Raw genomic sequence first — 21,466 nt, forward strand, 5'->3', positions numbered from 1 at the left:
AAGTCTTAAAGTGGTTAATAAAAAAATAATAATAATTAAAAAAAAATACGATAACAAAATGATAAAAAAAAATAAAATAATGGAAACTTGTTCTGGTCACGAGAAATTGCCATTTATTATTTTTTTTTTTTAGGTTTTTTTTGTAATTTTATTTGATTATTTTTAGTTTTAATTATCGATAGTTATGAGGTATAAAAGTTATATGAAAGAACTAATGTTAATATAAATAAAATAATTATATGATTAAATAAAATTAATTAATTACTTATGTAAAACAAAAAAAAATGAAACGATAATGAGAAAATGAACGAATAGAAAATAAGCAAGGTAATAATTTACGAAATATAATAGCAATGTTAGATATTTTATTGATATTTATAAATTATAAAGTAATTTTAATTTATAAAATAATAATTAAGGTAAATAATAATATTAAATGAAGAGAGATACTAATTAAAAATTAATGCATAATTTAAGTTGATGCAATTAAGAAAAATATTATTTTTTACTTATAAGTCCCAGTTTTATATATTTTTAGACATCGCGGTAATTTTTTTTTTTAGTTTTTTATACTTGACAATGTATGCAATTGCATATGAGATATATATTTTATACATTTGTCATTATATTTTGCCATTAAAAATTTTTTTTATTATTTTTATTTAATCATGTAATTTTATAATCTATTAGTTAACGCAATTAAATATTTTTGTTTTATATCTTTACTGACAAAACAATGAATTCAGGAAAGAATTACAATAATAGTATACATATATTAAAATTATGATAAATAATAATTGCTTTTGCTCTACCGGTTTCTAAAAATAAATAGTCGCAGTTCCGGTTGTAGTTAATGCTGCTTAATTAATTGATTATAAATAAAATAATTAAAAATTGTGCATTTTTATGAGACTAACTCGTTTATTTTTTTGTTTTTAATTATTATTATTAGTGTGAATAGATAAAAATATTAAAAAAACAAATCTAGTATTATCACATTTTTTTTTTTTAAATATTGTTTTTTTTTATTATTTTATTTTTATTATTTTGAAAGTTTGAAATTAGTTTTATTAATTGAAAAATAATAAATATTTAAAAAAAAAGCATTAAATCACTATGAGTCACTTTTAGTAACTTGATCACATTTAGCACCAATTTAGTTTTTATCAAAACTAGATAAGGATTAAATTAAATGTGTGAATTATATAAATATATAAAAGGGAGAGTAATAATTAAAAAACAAAAAAATGAAAAAAAAAAATAAAGAAAAATTTTTAAAAAATAAAAAAAAAAATTTTAAGATTTATCAGGAATTTAAAATTATAAATAGTCGATAAATTAATAATAGTCGACTTAATTATAATTTTTTAATGTAATAAACTACTGTGAAAATTTTGAATATAATGTAAAATGTTTGAGTATTTAAGAAAATAATAATAAAAATTAAGACAAAGAAAAATATTTAAAATAAAAATAAGATAAAATATTTAACGAATTGGAAATTCTTGAAGGATTAAAAAAAAAATTGAAATTGTCTGTGATTATCAGTCATAATAATCTTTAGCTCCACATATTTTTTAGATGATATTTTTTAGGAGATTACAAAATTTATAATATAACCATATTAATTATTATTATTATCTATTAATATGTAGTTATTGGATCAATTATGAACAATTATAAGAGTGACGAGTTTGTGAAATAATAAATTTTTTTAATTATAAAAAAAATAAAGAGTGAGAGTGTGAGAGCGAAATATTTAATAAATAAAATTTAAAAAATTTAAAAAAAAATTGTCAACTATTTACTGTGAGAAATTTTTTTAATGACCGATTGACGAGACTGTTTCTAAGATGCTTGAGCTAATGTGTATTTAAAAAAAAAATTGATAACAAAACTTTGGAGAATTAATTTACAAATAATTATATTTTTTGAATCCACATTTTATTTTTTTTTTATTTTTAATTAATTGATTTTTTTTGTAATTATGTAAATTAATTACTTCAATAGATATTATTAGTACAGGACATATTAGCGGCATTTGTAATTGAACAAATAAAAATCTAATAAAATACAAAACATGTCCAATAAATATATCCATTAACAAACATAATAAATCTAATGCTAATTTTTTTCGTGCAAGTGATCTTTGTAACTTTATCGGAAAACTTGCCGTAGAAAAATTACTTACATTGAATACAATAACTGCTTTTATTATAATTACTTACAATTAACAAATCGTCTATACAACTGTCATACATTTAATAATATAATTCCTAACTATAAATTTTGCTATCGAATAAAAAAATTAATAACAATTTTCGGGTATTTGACTTGAAAAAAAAACACGTGGTTTCAAAAAATTAATTACTTTAATTTTTAAAAATAAAACTTATAATTATTTATTGGGAAATCTCATAAATATTCAAATAATTATCAGCTAAATAAAACAAATAGAAAAAAAAACTTTTGCTTTGGTGATAAACTCGCTTATGTTTGAAATAATCGTTAGTTATTTTTATGGTAGCAGTAATTAGTTTTAGTATAATAATCTTATCACTGGTTTATGACTCCCTTTGTTCCCACAAACTAGTAATAGTACTAGTAAATACATAAGAATAATGATAATAAATATAGTAATGTCGCAATTGATTGTATAGGTGCTACTGGTTGCATTACATATGGTGTAATAAAAAAAAATTATGGAAAAAAAACCATGTACATAATAACAGGCACGTGTTGATAGTTGTTAGTTCATACATTAAATAATAATTAACGTACTGTACGCTGTTAATTTTTTCACAGTGCGCTTAAATTTCCACGGTCAACTAGCTAATTGGGTTATCAGCCATTCTTTATTCTTATCAACTGCTATTTGTTATTGTACCGCAAAATAAAAACAATTGATTCCCTGAAAAAAATTAGCAATTCCCAGTGATGACTAGTGCGGTAAGAATTAATAAGAATGACGACGGCTGGATTAAATAACTACTACTAGTATAATATGTCATTTTGAATCTAATTATCGGGTTTTAAAAATAATATCTACGGTAATTAATAGTATATTACACATCTAGGTAAGTAAAGTAAGAAATGTCTCAGATCACATGTAATTGAACATGTGATCTGAGGCCTTTTTATTTACTTCCCGTGGTGTGTATACTATTTTTCTCGTCAACGGAGGCGGAAAGCGGCAACTTCGTTTTGCACAGCGGGACGAAAGTTGACGTTTTCCGACCGGAGGCGAGAAAATATTAGTTATGTGAGTAATCATTTCAAATATTAACGTTTATTTGTATTTATTATTTACGTTAAATTGTTATTGAGTCTCCTAAATGTTTTTTTGTCCATTTTTTCATGTACTGTAAATATAAATAATACGATAATAATTTACGACGAATTCGTCTCGCGTGGAAATAGCCGTGATATGATTACGCGAGACTGACCAGTCAATCAGACTGTCGATAAATCAAGTGCAATGAGCTTTCATATGAATAAATTTTATTTATAATAGTAACAATAAGAATAATAAACAAACGAGGGTAATGATTTTTAAACATTAAATGTATGAGTCATTGTATTAACATCCTCCCGCTGTAGTGTTGACTAATTTGAATTTCAACTAAATATTTAACATAATTTATTTTAATTCATTATTTATTTATTTATTATTATTATTATTATTATTATTATTATTATTATTGTTTTTTTTTAAGTAAATTTTTGAACTTTATTAATTCATAATTCGAAATTTCTCTGGTGATAAATTCAAAGATAAATTTTTTTACCCAAAAGTTTGAATTAAATTAAATTTTTTTAAAATTAAGCGCTAAAAAAATTTTTAACCATAAGTTTGAATTAAATAAAAATTTATTTTAAAATTAGGCGCCAAAAAAATGTAATTTATCATTTAAATTAAATAGTCAAGGACATGAACTATAATTGGGATAGGTCATACATTGTAATATACCGTGTATTATTATATACATATATGTATAGTGTAAGACTATAGGTAGGGAATAAAAAAAATATCAGGAGAATTACCTTCTAATAAAAAACTAAAATCTTCATAACGTGCGTTAGTATTTACGATGGCGGTATGAGTTGCGCATCGTTGCGTTTCTGTAAATGGCGTTAAGTATTCGCGTCTGAACGCTCTTTCATCCATTTAATTAAACTTAAAATTAAACCATCAACTGAAAATAATAATATCCAGTTTATTATAAATTTATATATGTACATACATAAATATATATATTAATAATGAGTAACATATACCATTACTAAATACATAACCAATACTTTATTTTAAAACCAACATAATTATCATATATTAATAAAGTCTGGCAAAAAAATATCTAAGCGCAATTAAAAATCATAAGAATATAAAGTGTAAAAAAGAAAAAGAAGAATTAAATACGCGGGTGATTATTATCAGTGATGTGACGGTGGATACAGCAAATCCTTGTGACGACACACCGACACCAGCGCCACGTGTTTTTGGTACGTCAAAAAATGATTATTTTATCTCTCTTACTCTTACTTTACTTTCAGGTACAACCCGTACAATTTAAACCATACAATGGCAGTAATATATACCTACAGGATTATATATACATATATTTTGAAACGCCTGCGCCTTTGTGCAAAGAATACCCACATTATTATACATCATTACATATACATTCGCATATACAATACATATATAAATATATGTATAAAGAAGATTTTAATATCACTTTGAGCAGGTATAAAAATCCCGGAACGAATGTCCTATTAAAAGTAAATTTAAATTTTCAATCATTTATCTACTACGAATATCTATTATATACAAACTGTAAAGTTATACATATATGTATATATGTAACAACTATTTGTATGTAATATGCAGTTAGAACATGTTACGTATGCTAAAATTAATATTTATTTGTCCAGGCCATTATTACGTATTATCAGCCGGCATTTAATAATAATTTTACTACAAAAAAATATCAACGTAAATTTAGTGGACATCAGACAAATTTAAATTAATAAAAATTTTTAAAAATGCGCCCTCAGAAAATTTTTTAATTAATATTTGCATTGTTGATAAATTTTATTTTAATAATTATTTATTTTAAATTTAAAAATTGTCTGATGTCTGCTACATTACTCATCAACAAAATATATTATATATACATATATATTTTTTGTTTTTAACTCTTATAAACTATTTAAGTATTAGTATAAATACATATTTTAAAAAAATAAAGATTTACATATATATGTATATATATTTTTATGTAAAGATATCAAAGTGAATGATTGCAGTCCGCGCTTGTCGTCGCGTGCCTACCGCTTACTCCGCTTACTGCCTAGCAACCGCGTTCACGTTCGCGTTCATTCAATTACTACTTCTCGCACTTCAATACACTTTTCATAAAGCTCTATATACTCATAATACACCAATAATTATTATTAATCAATAATTAATTAATAACAATATTATTAAATTATTCATATAATTATATTAATAACTCAAGATCTTTAGTAATGATACAACGAAGACGTGTCATTGACACCTGATTATCCATACTTGAATGGTATGTGATTCGGATAAAATACAAACCTGTTTGACATTACAATATATACATATATATGTATGATGCTGTCTTTTTTGATAAATATTTTATTTTTAGCTCTGCACGATGCAGCCAAGTGAAAAAACGATGGAATTTCTATGTTACTTGAAACCATTAACAAAAAAACTTTTTATTTTTTCAATCATTTAAAAAAAAATTTTTTATGTGATACTGAATTATCGTCTACGAATTTTTTGATTTTTTTTAAAACGATAAATTATAAAAAAAAAAAAATATTTTAAAAAATTGCACCCATAGTTTTTTTAATTTTCTACATGTGCATATTTTTATTTATTTTTTTTTTTAATTAAATTGTTGACAAAATCCGAAAATTGTTAATTTCAGGATAATTTTTTACAATTATTCCATCTCTTTATTTATTGCATTAGTAACAACAAATAAAATTGCATTGCAAATAAACATGGAATTAAAAATAATTTATAATTACTAGAGACTATAGTTGTGTTACAACAATTAATTTCATAACGTAGCTCAATAGTAAACATAAAACTCATAATATAAATGCACAGGAGTAGATAATACACACAAGAGTGCATGAAATATCTTGATTATTATTTATTATTTTTTTTTTATGGTGAAACAAAAGAACTTTCGCTGCACACACGGGTCACCGGACGACGTGTGTTGGATATATACTGAAATATCATCAACACTACTCACTACTCTATATAACTCTCCTTAATATGTACTCGTATTGTATTATTATACATATACATATACAAATATATATATGATACAAGTGCAATGGAGTTACTCAGGTTGCAATCCCTCAAATTCAGGACCGTAACGATTTATTCAGTTGTACATTATTATATCATGTTATATTAATTGCAGTAAAGTTAATCCACATTGTATGTATGTCTAATTATAAAATATAATTTATAATTTACGTATATATATTATTACAATTCGATATTATTTTATAATAATACAGATATTAGATTTAACTGTCAAGTGTCACTTTATCGCGGTAATATCAAGTTCTATATAATGATGATGCAGAGTATTTGCATATTAAATCTTTATTAACAAGTTAAATATATATGTGTATGTATATATATGAAAAAAAAAAAAAAATTTTTTTTCAGTAATACAATTAAATATAAAATTTATTAAATGTGGATAGGAGCAAATAAAAAATTAATGAAACTAATTATTGGGGTCATGAGAAGGCGGAGGGATTACGCAGAAAGAGGATAGAAAGAGAAAAATGAAATGGTAATAGGCTGAGGCTTTTTCCCTCGGTTTACTTGTCGCTGTCGCACATGCCAGTTGCTCCGATCCTGATAAAATTTGTTGCTAACCGCGCACTTCATAACATATTTATACACATGTATAGATATATATTTTTAAAATTAATATAATATTTTTTAAATTCATTTAAATATTAATTTAATACCATCTGATAAATTTTTTATTTGCTATTGTTGGCATCAAATTTTTACACAATTGCATCATTCATATTTTTTATAAACTCAACAATTGTTGGAAAATAATAAAATATTCTTGGGGAGATTAACGTATTTTTTTTTTTTATTTCATTAATCAATAGGATGATACTGTTGTTGTTAGACCAAGTAGTTCATTAAATTAATATAAACTTCAAAAAATGTGTAATTAAACTTACAACGAGTGGACAATGAAACAAATACTGATTACAGTTTTTGTTTCTTAAAATTATTTGGAGATTAAAAAATTTAAGTGCCATAAAAAGATATTTATTTTTATCGTTATGACTAATACTTATTTTTTTGTTATTACTGTCGTTAAAACTAATTTTTAATTAGTTAATTATTATACTTAGTAGTTAGTAACATTAAATTAATTAGGATCATCATTAATTACTTTGATAGAAAAATAATTTTATACCTTATTCCTGATATAAAAAACTTAAATATCTGATCATTATTATTGTTTTCTCGACGTTGATCAAATGATAACATATATATACATATACATATATATTACAGTTTATTGTCTCGTGCGTAAAAATAGTAAATTTGTATCGACAAATCAGAGACGATTGTCTCGTCAAAAAATAATCAATAGTTTTATTAATACAAAAATAATATTAGATTTCTATCGGTTTTATTGTTTTTAATTGCCATCTAGTGTCAATTAGTTTTCAAATTTATTATTATTATTATTAATTGATTTTTTTATTTTAAACAAAAGTAAAACTTCTCTTTATTTTGTAATTTAATTAATCACGAATAATGTCATTTTATTTAAATTAAAATTGACCACCTAAATTTTTAGAGAAATTATGTCACAATTTTGAAATTATACCACGGGCTCTTACACATAAAAAGGGTTTTATTGGCGCGAAAAAATTGTAATTGCCTCAAGAAATTTTTTACACTATAAATAGACAACAAAAATTTTATTGGGACAAGAAAAAATTTGCCTTTTATTTCATAATTCAAAATATTTATTGCGCCAAGAAATCTTTTTTTTTTTTGTGTGTATGAAAAGTATAAATTCACGCACAAGTTTTTTAGAATAAAACAAGAAAGTATCAAAGAAATTTTATAAAAATTTAATACGTAACAGAAACCGGATTTTTGAACCGTAAAAAAAAAAAACCTTAATTATTGACTATCTCGTTTTCAAAAAATAGTTAATTGTCTACAAAAAATATATTCACGCACGCAGCCGCAGTGAATATATATACTGTTTGATAACATCGTGTCTACGTACGTAAATTATTTTTATGTGTTACAGATCTTTCAGTTCAGGTTCAGACGAAAATTTTTGCCGATAGTCAAATTCAAAATACTTTTGAATTTGACTATCATTGAACGACCACCTGAAAGTATCTCATGACAATAGTTTGCGAGTGCACTCGAACTCAGTTTAGTCCTAAGACCTTTTGCACTTTGTACTATTAAATATGACTTAATAATATGATTTACATTTTATATGTACATATGTATATATATATATATATATATACTTTCATGATATATTGTTAATCGATCATTACTATTATGATAAAGTTCGATGACCTACTACCCTATTTATCATATTAAAATTCCCGGGGTTTCATTGTTAACTATAAATATGAATTTAAATGATTATTATAAAAATTATTCAATCTGTATAAATAAAAAATTAAATTATATAGACTTGAATAATAAATAAATTATTTTTTAAATAATTTATCTATCACTCGGTAATTATTTAATGACCGTCTGGAGACTACGGGAACGTTTAATAAATACGTATATTATATTTTCGTCTTTCTAAATAGGTCAATATATTATTTAATAAACCAATTAAAGTTTAATTATTTTTTTAAAAATCTATCCAATCGAACCGTTCTATTACTTATTATACAATTTATATTTCAAAAGTATAAATGTAACATTTTATTTAAATCTTACTCTGTGTAATTAATTGTTTAAAAAAATACCAGCGATAGTAATAATAAAAATACGTGACAAAGTATTAATTATGATAGTTAATAAGTATATATATTTATTGTTACCGTTTGCGTGTTTATAAATACATATATTTAAAAGTGTAGTATATTATTTTATTATAAAAATTATTTAAACTATGGTTTTTTTTTTACTATAAAACTTTATTCGGTTTCTACATTAAAGATTTAACGGATTTATTAATTGGAATGTCGATATTAATTTATATGTATTTTAATAGAAAATATATATACAATTATATATTTATAGAGAGTTATGTTATATGAAAAAGAAGGATAATATTCAATAAGATATTCAGATAGTTGATTTATCAAAATGACAGCTTATCTTTATTTATTTTATTTCATATATTTATTCATTTTTATTTAATATTAAATCATTTTATATACATATTTTTATAAACTATGTTTATATAATAGTTATGGTCATTATTTACAATTCTCACTAAGTAAATTTCATTTATTATTTATTATTTTTATTTTATTCGATGATAATAATAATATGTGTACATATGTACATACATGCATATATATATATATATATGAATTACTTTTTATGTATTTGGCGTTGAGTATTTATTCTTACAATGCCGACGACTACGACAACCAACGACGAGGTCTTTTAATCGATCGATTTGATAAATTTCAAACGTCAAATGTTATTTTAACCGTTGAGTGTCTGCGCATGATAAAAATGAAAATAATCACTTGACATATGCAGATTTTATTCAATTATCATCAATTTAATAAACATTATTAATATATTATATTTAAATTATTAAATTATCAATTTGATGATAACAAAAAAAAAAATTCGCTAACTATTTTTGATACACTGTAAAAAATTTTCAGGAATTAAATCCGGAGTGAATGGGAGTTACTATGTTTTTATTTAATCCCTTCAGTGTAAAATTTACTCCGAAGGGAAGTTTATTTTAATATTGAAACTCTGAATCGGATTGAATGGGGATTTAAATTAAATCTAGTTCTCCAAAATCACTCCACTGAAAAAAAACTCCCCCTTTACTCTATATGCGGAGTGATTTTTTCTCAAACTCCGGAACTCCGAGTGACGGAGTGAATTTGGATTTAAATAAATCTGTAATCACTCCGAATACACTCCCAATTTATTATACTGTACAATTATTTAAATTCCATTGTTCGATACTTTTTTTTATGAATAAAAAAAGATATATAAAATTTTAATTTAAATATAAAGCTTTATTTAACTTTTTTTAAAATTATAATTCATTTTTTTTCAACATTAAATATTTGGATAATTACAAAAAATGTATATTTATACAGTTTAAATTATTTAAAAATTAATATTAATGTAAAAATGAAAGAGAACAACGGAGAGCGTCAACCCTTTGTCAATTTTTGAGTTTTAAAAATACATCCAGTCATTTATTGTCATGAACCCTTTTCCTAACACATGTGTGTTCAGTTCGCACATGTAGTCATATATATATGTAATTTATAACAAGTGCGTAACCATAAGCCAACTCATTAGGAAACTACTAACAAATAATAAAATAATTATTTAATTATTTTAATTAATCCCACTCTATATAATGAGAGTTTATTAAATAAACTTATAATTAGAGAATTTTGTCGTCATTAATAGGCTTACAATGTTCGCGGAAACTCTTGACAAAGTAATTTCGCCCTCGGCAACATTATTTCGTGTGCTTATTCCATTCATACAGATATTTTAAATATTTCATTTACATAACAAATATCTTTACATATTTAAAATAACAATACTTTTTACAAATATATATATATAGAAGTTATATATACACAGAAAATAAGGATTTCTCGGCTCAAAAAAATTTTTACTCAGCCCAAGAAAATTTTATACGTCTAATAATTTTTTCATTTTTTTCAAAACAATAAATTATAAAAAATATATACATTTTAAAAAATTGCACCTATAGTTTTTTAAATTTTCTACATGTGCATATTTTTATTTTTTTTTTTTTTGTATAATCAATTGTTTAAAAAAATCTGAAAATTGTTAATTGTCTACTAACTTTAGTATCATGAAAATTTTTACTTGACCCAAGAAATTTTTTGAATTATAAATTGAAGACTAAAATTTTTGTCTTGAATTCATAATGCAAAATACTTTTAGCACCAAAAGATCATTTTTTCCGTGTATTCATATTAATATATAAATATATTGTCGTTACCTTATTTTTTAAATCTAATTATCAGATATAAAAAAAAGAAATAAATCAATAGCAATTAGAATGAGCGTGACGAGTCGATTGGACACACAGCACAATGCAATCTTTCATCCCCTTTTGGCATACAAGTCATACAAGATGAACCTCAAGTGCCCGGTGCACATTTCTGCAAGCATGAATGGCGCTGTTATCCAACTGATGGCGCGACAACGGACTACGGCGCCCTTCATTCATTTTTACTTCTCCTTCAAACCCGTCATTACTCAATCCACCCTTCGACAACATCTACAACAACAACAACAACAACCACCACAACTACACTTGAACCTACAACTTTCTATTCCCAACCAAAATTTATGCGTCACAGTATTTCCATAAAATTCCATCCGACATACTCATATGTTGAATAACAAAGCAAAAAAAAATAACATTCCATAAATATAGTAAACTTAACAAACATGAAAATAATTTCAAGTTACGGCTCTGGAATTTAGTATACTTTATATTATGACTTAAGCGCCTAAAGTCTCAATAAAAAAATCCGCGCATCTTTATCTCATTTCATTGATGTCAAAAAAAAACCGATAAGCATACAAATGATTGATAAAAATAAATAATTAAAAAGAAAATAAACATCTACGCCGATAAAAAGCTCAAAAATATAAATATTTTTGTGTATTTTAGGTGGTAAGATAAAAAAAAGGCGCGCGTTTATTTTCATTATTCAAAAAGTCCCGGGCGCTTGGCGCGATTGCTGCACCGCTGAACTCTACAGTCCGTTTCCGTCAGTTCTCGATACGAGTAGAGTTCGGTTTGCTGCAATGCTTTAGATAGCTTCCACACTTGCCTGGTTGCCTTCCATTCCCAGTCTGTTGTGTGTTGGTTCCTGAGTATCCGCGTTCGTTCGCGAGTCTCGCGTAGGTGCCTCCATGGTCGTGTCGTCTCGTCTTGTCTTATTTTACACACTACAGTAATACTCTCACTCATACACACAGTCTGCAGTCTACAGTCTACAGTCATCAACCAACCAAGTAATACTACTTGCACATAACACAATACAATGTAATGTACGACAGAGGACAGAGTAAGAGTGGTGAAGAGTGAAGATATAATAGTAAGACCATATTACTACCTAAACTAAACTATAAACTACAAACTCATACTCATACTCAGTTTTATTGAGCACCAGCACAACGAACTTGAGTGATAGATTCTGATATCTCAGCTGATCTCGCTGTTTATTACCTAGTAGCTGAATCATAATCGTAATTATCATCATCATTAGAATAATTATCACCAGTAATGTAGTATCAGTTGCAAGTTTCATATCTATATATATATATATATATATATATTATACATACATACGTATATATATATATATATATGTATACAAAGCAAGTGTGTAACATTGACCAGTGTGTTGTATAGTAAAGTGTATCGAGGTGCATTCGTAGCCGGTTTTCCCGTGTAGTGGCTGTCAGTGAGGATGTGCGCGGGCGTGTATCACATACTCCTTTATCATCGCACTGGTATTTGTAATCCACATTCATTTATTCCTGTGTAAGAATATATACACGTTACTCACTCAATTTATATTTTTTATTTCTTTGTCGTATCTCGGTTTTACTAGTAAGTTTATCTCAGTCTGGTTGCTAGCAGCCGGGTGAAGACGTTTTGTTTTAAAAATAATAATAATAATAATAATTTTGTTTGTTTAAATAATAAGTGTAGCAAGCGACGAGCTTTGGATTATTGTGTGTTCAATGTGTCAATTTATAATCACGTAGATATATAAATGTATATGGAGGATTATTGATACTTCGAAGCGTACAGTTGTGTGAGGTGAAAAAAAATATAATAATAAATAAAATATAAAGTTTTAAAGAAGACGAAGAAGAAGGAAGGAAGTGGTGTGTGCGCGTGTGGAATTAAAAACATGTGGCTTGAAAAGATGTCAATAATTCGGTGGTACGTCGTCGTAGTCATCGGAGACTCGCGGCTTGTGCACGGTAAATCTATATATCTATATTTAATACATACATGAATGTCCATATGCATATATATATATGTATATATACGTACTCTCAGCACGACGAGTATGCCGCCACGTCCGCCTGGTGCCCCCGAAGTAACACAGAGGTGTTAGTCAATTATATGTATATATATATTACATATATGTATGCGAATTGAACGAATGAAATAAGAGTGAGAAAAAAAATATGTGATAGAATCAAGTTTATCCTTAATATGAAACCAGCAGCAAAAATCCTCATCCAAGTATATCATTACTCTATCTTATACCAGTCCCTTAACTTTTTTTCCTGTCTCATATTTAAAAAAGAGTAAAGAATGTTTTTTTTTATTTTTATTCTTTACATTAGTTGGTGTAAAGTACGAGGAGCGAAAGACCACCCTATGAATTTCTCGTGCGTGTCATCATCGATGCGTGTCTTGGTGCATGTTTATTTACTCATAGTGTTGGTAGTATAGGGCAGCATAGTAAAGACGACGAACGACGACGACAGCCAAGACGAAGAAAAAGAATAAAAGAGTTTATATAGGTATATATATCTATGTATGTGTAGGTACGTAGTAGTGAGACAGAGTAAAGCAGAGTTCAGCCAGCCCGTTCTCTGGTGCTTGCTCTCTCGTTTGCTTCACTGCCTACGCGCGTGCGCTTTATGCTGTGTAGTGTGTGACGTACATATGTGTACATATATATCTTAGAGCTGTACATGTATTTATTCTCTCTTTATATTTATGTGCATGTGTATGTGCGGTGTATGGACCGTGAAGCCTGATAGTACACGAGCACAAGAGAGCGAGTGAGTACGATAAATGTATGCGCGTGCGTACACACAAGGATAAGTTCTGTACGGTGTACTTTTCTTGCTCTCTCTTTCTCTGTCTCTCCCTCTCTTTATCTGGTTTATATATAGGTATACAGATTGTAGTATTACTACACATATTGTACGATGATATGTCTTTCTTTAACTGCAAGTACTCTGTCCATAGTTTTGCTCTGTCGGTCGCGAGCACGAGAGGCTCGTGGCTGCCGCGCGTGTACGGCCTCTACTTTGCTGTCCACCCTGTACTAGCTGCACACTCGCTATTACTCTGTGTACATTACATACATACACACATGCATATATATAGATATGTATATGAGTATGCTCATGCATGAAGTGAAGACTATGAGTACAGAGCAGAGTAGAGAAACGAGTAATGCAAAGAGGAGTAATGTTAGGAGAAGAGAGCAAGGAAGAAACGCCAAAGAACCGTCTAAGCATTCTATATATGTATAACAAGTTATATATTATCGTCGTCGTCATGTAGTCTATTTATAATATACATAATATGTCCGCCATACGTAAATTTTATTTTCTTATTCTGTCACACACTCAACTTAAATTTACCCGACTGCTACTGTTATATACTCATGTATATTACTTCCCTTGTCTATATAATTTAGCTGTGATGTTACTGCTATTGCTACTGCTACTGCCACTGTCTTATCTCTTTAACGTCACCCCTGCATTTACTTTCGTGATTTAACTCAAATCTCAATATCCCATCCCTCATGTATGTATAAACATACACCCCATATATTCATACATGTACATGCATACTCGTATACAAACATATCAACAGTGTGTATATACATATATTGACGATGTATAGAACCTTATGAATTCCCTTTACCATACCCTCGCCCACTCATTCACTCGCTACAACTTTTATTCGTCATCCATATAATAGCATTCTATATTCGTAACGTGAAGGCGTACACACTACACCCTCACACACGTCATGTGTGATTGTATATATACGTGTATACATATACACTAATATACAATATCCATATCTGCATTGATGTGTATGCGCGCGTTATTTTCCCTCTCTCAATACACAATATTATACAAAATATATATATTTATATTTATATACACATACATATACATAAAAGAGAATTCTACACTACACCGTGCCGGGTCTCAACCGCGATGCGAGTTCACTCTCCTCCCTTTCTCTTTCCACTATATACATTTATTTCATACCGTGACAACGTTCTTTCTCTGTCGTCTCTTTACTTAAACTCTCTTCGGCTTCCTCCTTTATCAAGCCAACCTCCTCCACACTCCACTCCTATCCGCTACAACTACACTACCGTACACCCTACCCACTATACTCCTTCTTCAACTTCTTTCTTTATATATATACTACTATAATGTACTATACTAGCTCCTATATCGTTCTATCTTCGTACTCCATTGCTTGCTTTGACTCTCTTTCGTGTATATATATATATATATATATATATATATATATATATATATATATATATATATATATATATATATATATATATATATATTGGTGTGTTATGTTATATTAACACGCGCCTGGAGGCCAGGAATTTTCTCACAATGGATGGGTTGTGTTGGTGTGTATGTAGTGAAGAACCGACGCCAAGTGCGACGGACCATAGCACCGGGGAGTAGGACCACAACACTACACCATATCACCAGCACCACGGCCATCTCCTCAACGAGCATCGTAATATGTATAAGATAATGAGGCTAATATCTAAGCGCATCGTTTTCAATAAATGCTTAACTTCCTATCATATTTAATTTTCATTCTATTTCATTAATTTATTTTATTACATTCTATCATTTTTATATTAGTGGACATTAAACACTAAGTGTACTGATATAATTTTTTTTTTTTTTATTATTATTATCACGAATAGTCAGCCGGTAGAGTTGAATAGATAATTCTTTTTTCATTTTAATTCACTGTATGGATTGTATACTCAAGACGACGGTGACTCAAGCACGTACATTAGTACGAAGAGTTCTCTTAATGTAGTATATATACCAGTAAAGTGTATAAATATATATGTAATACATGTATATATAATCGTAATGTATGTATATAAGTGTATATATTCTCGGTGTAACGTTAGTTCTATTCGTTTTATTTTACAGAATCGTTGGATAGATGGTTTAAGTCGTGTGCACTCAACTAGACGTTATACGACGCGATTATTCGGCTTTTAGTCCTGTCTTTGTCTGATGATACGACTTGATTTATATTTTACAGACTATGTTACATTTGTATGTAATACAAAAAAATCATTTTGGTTCATTCTGTAATTTTTATGTAAACTGTAAAAAATCGGGAGTGAATTCCAAGTGATCACGCGCGGATTTTATTTAAATTCAAATTCACTCCGTCACTTGGAGTTCCGGAGTCCAAAAAAATCACTCCCATACGAAGTGAATAAGGAGTTTGTTTTTTCTTTGGAGTAAATTGGGATTTTATTCAAATCCAAGGAGTTTTGATATTTAAATAGAATCTCCTTCGGAGGTAAATTTCACTTCGAGATTAAATAAATAAATAGTCACGTTCACTCTAACATTTTTTTACAGTATATATATTTATGTACACTATAAAAAATCGGAAGTGAATTCGGAGTGATTACGGATTTTATTTAGATTTTAATTCACTCCGTCACTTAGTCTCGGAGTTTTTAAAAAAAAATCACTCGGCCAGAGTAAATTTGGAGTTTGTTTAGAATTTATTTAAATATGCATTCACTCTTTACTCGGAGTTTAAATATTAAAATAAACTCCAAAGTACATTTTACTCGAGTAAATAAATAGTAATTCACTCCAAATTTCCTCCTTATTTAATACGCGTTCACTCCACAAATTTTTCACAGTATAATTTTTTTTTTTAAATTAAATTTCATATTATTTTATTACATATTTTTGTAATCTTGCTCGCGGTTAATCTCGCAATAATTAAACTCAACTATATCGTCTTTATCACATGAGTGCTTAGTAACATGATCAAAATATCATTTTTTAGACACAGACATTTTATTCGATTGATAATAATACATATATTAATAAGAAAATATAACAGAGTATGTTAATGAGAGTGAAAATAATTATTATACATGTTTATTTTTTTTTCTTTTAATTGAAAAAGAGGTTTATCTGACCTTGAGTTTTTTTTAATATCTGTTCAGAATACTGATCGTGATTAAACAGATGAATAATAATATATCTGTTTTATTATTCTATTGTATACTATTAGAATTTTTTTTCATTCTAACTCGAGTTATCTACAATAATAATAATAAAAAAAAGAAATGATAAAATCAGAATCAGATGCCGGATTATTTGTTTTAAATTATCTTTTTTTAGTGATTAATTTTTATTTAATTTCTTAATCATTATTATTTTAATATTTATTTTATTTTTATCCATTGATAATTTTAAAGCTGTTTAGGCTTTATATTTATGTTAAATGTGTTTGTAACTTTAAATGCATTCGTTAATTAATTTTTTTTATTCTTTATTACATTTTGTCCTTCTCACTTGAATCCTTAGTTATATTTTATGTTATTTGCATATGTATAACATTAAATTACTTCGCACTCCCTCATATATATATATATATATATATACATATTATATGTATGTGTCATATTTTCTGGCTTATCCATTTCATTTTATTTTACACTTCTATTCTAAGTCTTTATTTATATTTTATGCACCTACTGTCTGAAATATATTAATATATATTAATAAACATATATTAATATGATGTAGGTGTAGTGTGCATTAAAAATAACATCTTTCCTTGTGTCAAAACGGTTTATTATTATGAATTAAATGCTTAATACAACACGACTTTATTTTGTCACTATTAAATAACTTTTCATCTTAACTATAAATTTTGATTCATAAAAACAAAATTTTACATATTTACGGTATCAATTTTTTACTAGAAAAATTAAAAAATGAGATAATTTTTTTTTTGAATTACATACACGGAGACACGGGTAAACTTTAGTGTAGAGTAGAATAGAAGAGACTTAATCGATTTGCTCTCCCTCTCTTATAACACATAGATATATAGATGTACATATATATGTTCATCTATATATCTATGTATACGTCATTAGGCATTTTATTTTTACGCTGCAACACACGCAATGTAGACCACGTGTTTATGGGGCGCATCGATTCACGGCTGGCGTAACAAGTCCATTGATTAGTGTCAAAGACATTCAGGGTCTCTATTGTCACTTAACATATTCATAATATCACTCTTTTTTTCTTTCATTATTATTATTATTTTTTTTTTATTATTACCTGCATGAAAGATTTTTATTCTCTATGAATAATAAATTTTTTAAAGGAGAGAGAACTGGCTCGCTTGTATTGACTAACCTTTGATATAATATTCAACTGAGTTGTTTCTTTGATGTTATTGTTATACTAATAATTTTTTAAAATTTAATTATTATTATATTTTATATTGTACAGAAAAGAAGGATTTCTTGGTGCAACAAAATTATATCTCGTTTTAAGAAAAAAATTTTTTTTCAATTTATAATACTAAAAAATTTCTTGAGCCGAGAAATTATTTTTTTGTGCACTGTAAAAAATTTTTGGAGTAAAAGCAGATTAAATTCGAAGTAAATGCAGAGCGGATTACTGTTTATTTATGTAAATTTACGCCGAAGGCATTGAAACTCAAAATCGGATTTAAATAAAATCTAGTTCACTTCAAAATCACTCCATTGGAAAAACAAACTCTATTTACTCCATATGCGGAATGATTTTTTCTCAAACTCCGGAACTCCGAGTGACGAAGTGAATTTGAATTTAAATAAAATTCGTATTTACTCCGAATATTAAATTTTAATTTTACTAATTTAAAAATTTAAAGTTTAAAATATTTTATTAAATTTTTTCCATATAAATTTCTATGCCATTATCTCAAAAATTTAATGTTTGATATTTATTTGTTGTTAATATACTTGTTTTTGCTGTTGTCATCACAATTTATACTTAATAATTTTATTAATCATTCGTATGATTAATTAATTATTAAGTACTGATGAACTTTACTGTTGGTACTTGAATTCGCGGTTATTCTGTGAAAAAATATATATATATAAATATATAAAGTGCTTCATTCATATCTAACAACTCGTTGAATTTTAATCTACTGCAGACTGTAGACCAGATCTAAATATTTTATTCAAATTAAAGTCTGCATAAATATAAAATACCTATGATTAATATATCAAAATAAATATATTTATATAATTTATAATATCAATCACTAAATATTTTTTAATTATTTATTTATCAGAATTCATATAAAAATTTAATAAACTAAAATTTTTATCTCCTATCAAAAATCTAATAATAAATTTACTATCAACGTTAATAAACGATTGATAATAAAAGTTTATAAATATAATTAATTCTATGATCAACCTAGACATATCATAAATGTTATTTTAAAACAATCAATAAAATTCAACCATAAATATTACATGAATTTTTTAATATCGACATTCTATAAATATATTTTTTAAATTTTCATAAAAAATTTTATTAAATATTTTATCATGCAGTCTGCAGACGACGTACAAAAACTTTAATATTTTAAATAATATAATATTAATTAATATTTTTTTGGAGTAATGAAAAAAAAAATAATAAAAAGGTGGCGTCAAGAGATGGCGTCGGGTAATAAAAGAATCCTTGAAAATTTGTCCTCTTGGCCCAGTACATTCAAAAATAAAAGACCCTATAGAATGAGTTTTTCAGCAAAGCAGGTGCATTGAGGGGGTATCTGTCTCCATGTTCCTTCAAACAATTCCTCTCATTTTCCTCGCAGTGTCTTTTCTTTTATTCTACTTGTACTTATACTACAACTCCCTTCTGCCAGTGTTGGAACTCAACAGAATACTACTATTCTCACTTACACTACTACTTACATTACTATTTATACTAGTGCATATATATATATATATATATATATATATATATATATATATATATATATATATATATATATAGTCATAGTATATAGTAGTGTGGTAGTGCAGTATAATATCCCAGTATCTCTTCCGAGTACACCGACCTGTTCTCAAGAAATAAGTGGCGTACCCTCGAAAATCTTTACCCTCTTTTCTTCTTCTTCATCTTCACTTATTCTTTTACTCCTCCACTCTCCACTATTTTTTTTTTTTTTTTTCATTTTATTATTTCTATTTCTTTTCTATTTCTTTTTTTACAGCCACTTGAAAATTTACAGACGATGATTTATGCGCCACCCGACACACAAATTTAGTCGCGTAACCATTACTAGGTCTGTCTGTAGTAAAACTACACACAATTGGTGTATTGTCAAGGTAACAAAAATTTAAAAGACACTGCGGGATATAGAGAAGAAGAAGGAGAAAAATAAGAGGCCTAGGTTAAAGGGAAAATTTTATTATTCGCGTAAAGCAATACCCTATTGATGACGGGCACTACGACTCTTGAGTTTTCTCGAGTTCTTCATAGCGCACAGGTATCGGTTACAAGTTGTTAAGATACCTTGTTCAAGAAAAAGGGCGACACCCCCTGGGGTTTTTACGGCAATGCAGGTGTATCTCCCTTGACTATATCAATTCATTCATTCTCCTTTTGACAGTCTTCGTTTTTATTTTTTTATTTTACTTGTATTTATTTTTTTACCATACACTTTTTAATATAATTTACATTTTAACTAAAATTTAAATACTTTTTCATATAAATAAATTTATGTTTTTATTTTTATTAATAATAACAATAATAATAATAAATTTTTTCTTTAAAAAGAGTAAAAAATTCGCAAGAGATTCAGTATTATATTTATTTTACTATACACTCAGGTATCGGTTACAAGTTGTTAAGAGTCCCTTTACTTCGACATGGATGAATTCTTTCAGGTGTACTTTTGTAAGGTATCAGTACACTATAGTCTTCTCTCTTTACCTGATGTTTTCAGTATACTCCTGACCCTTGGATATTTTATTTTTATTCCTTCTCATCATTCGCGCAAAACCGTACCGGCAAAAATACCAAGTAAAGTTTGCTTATTTTTTTAATTTCATATAAACTTTTCCAGCCTTCATTTCAATCCAGCATTTAATTAAAAAATTTTTTTACCATTTCATGTGTAAAAAAAAGTAAAAGATTTTTTAAAAATATTTAAAATAATAACCATATTCTTTTATTTTTACAAGTAAAAATGTCCTTTGACAATAGATTTTTTTTTTCTTTATTTTTATTTTACTTCGAATTTGTTAATCCTCCTGATGGTTACACTCAATGACTGAGACA

General features: G+C 26.7%; 1 protein-coding gene across 6 annotated transcripts in view; it reads left to right on the forward strand.

Annotated features, from left to right (window-relative positions):
• The first annotated feature begins 4,082 nt into the window (after positions 1 to 4,082).
• The window catches only part of LOC103574172 (putative transcription factor capicua), a 32,623-nt gene continuing 15,239 nt past the window's right edge, over positions 4,083 to 21,466 (forward strand). For 3 of the 6 annotated variants that reach the window (XM_053740337.1, XM_053740344.1, XM_053740340.1), the window contains exon 1: positions 12,051 to 13,288. The gene's annotated coding sequence lies outside the window, so the exon portion shown is untranslated. Of the gene's footprint in view, positions 4,504 to 12,049; positions 13,289 to 21,466 lie in introns of those variants that run through there. The other 3 variants (XM_053740341.1, XM_053740343.1, XM_053740338.1) reach the window with 2 other exon arrangements.

The sequence above is a fragment of the Microplitis demolitor genome, chromosome 7, assembly GCF_026212275.2.
Source record: "Microplitis demolitor isolate Queensland-Clemson2020A chromosome 7, iyMicDemo2.1a, whole genome shotgun sequence".
NCBI classification, from domain to species: Eukaryota; Metazoa; Arthropoda; class Insecta; order Hymenoptera; family Braconidae; genus Microplitis; species Microplitis demolitor.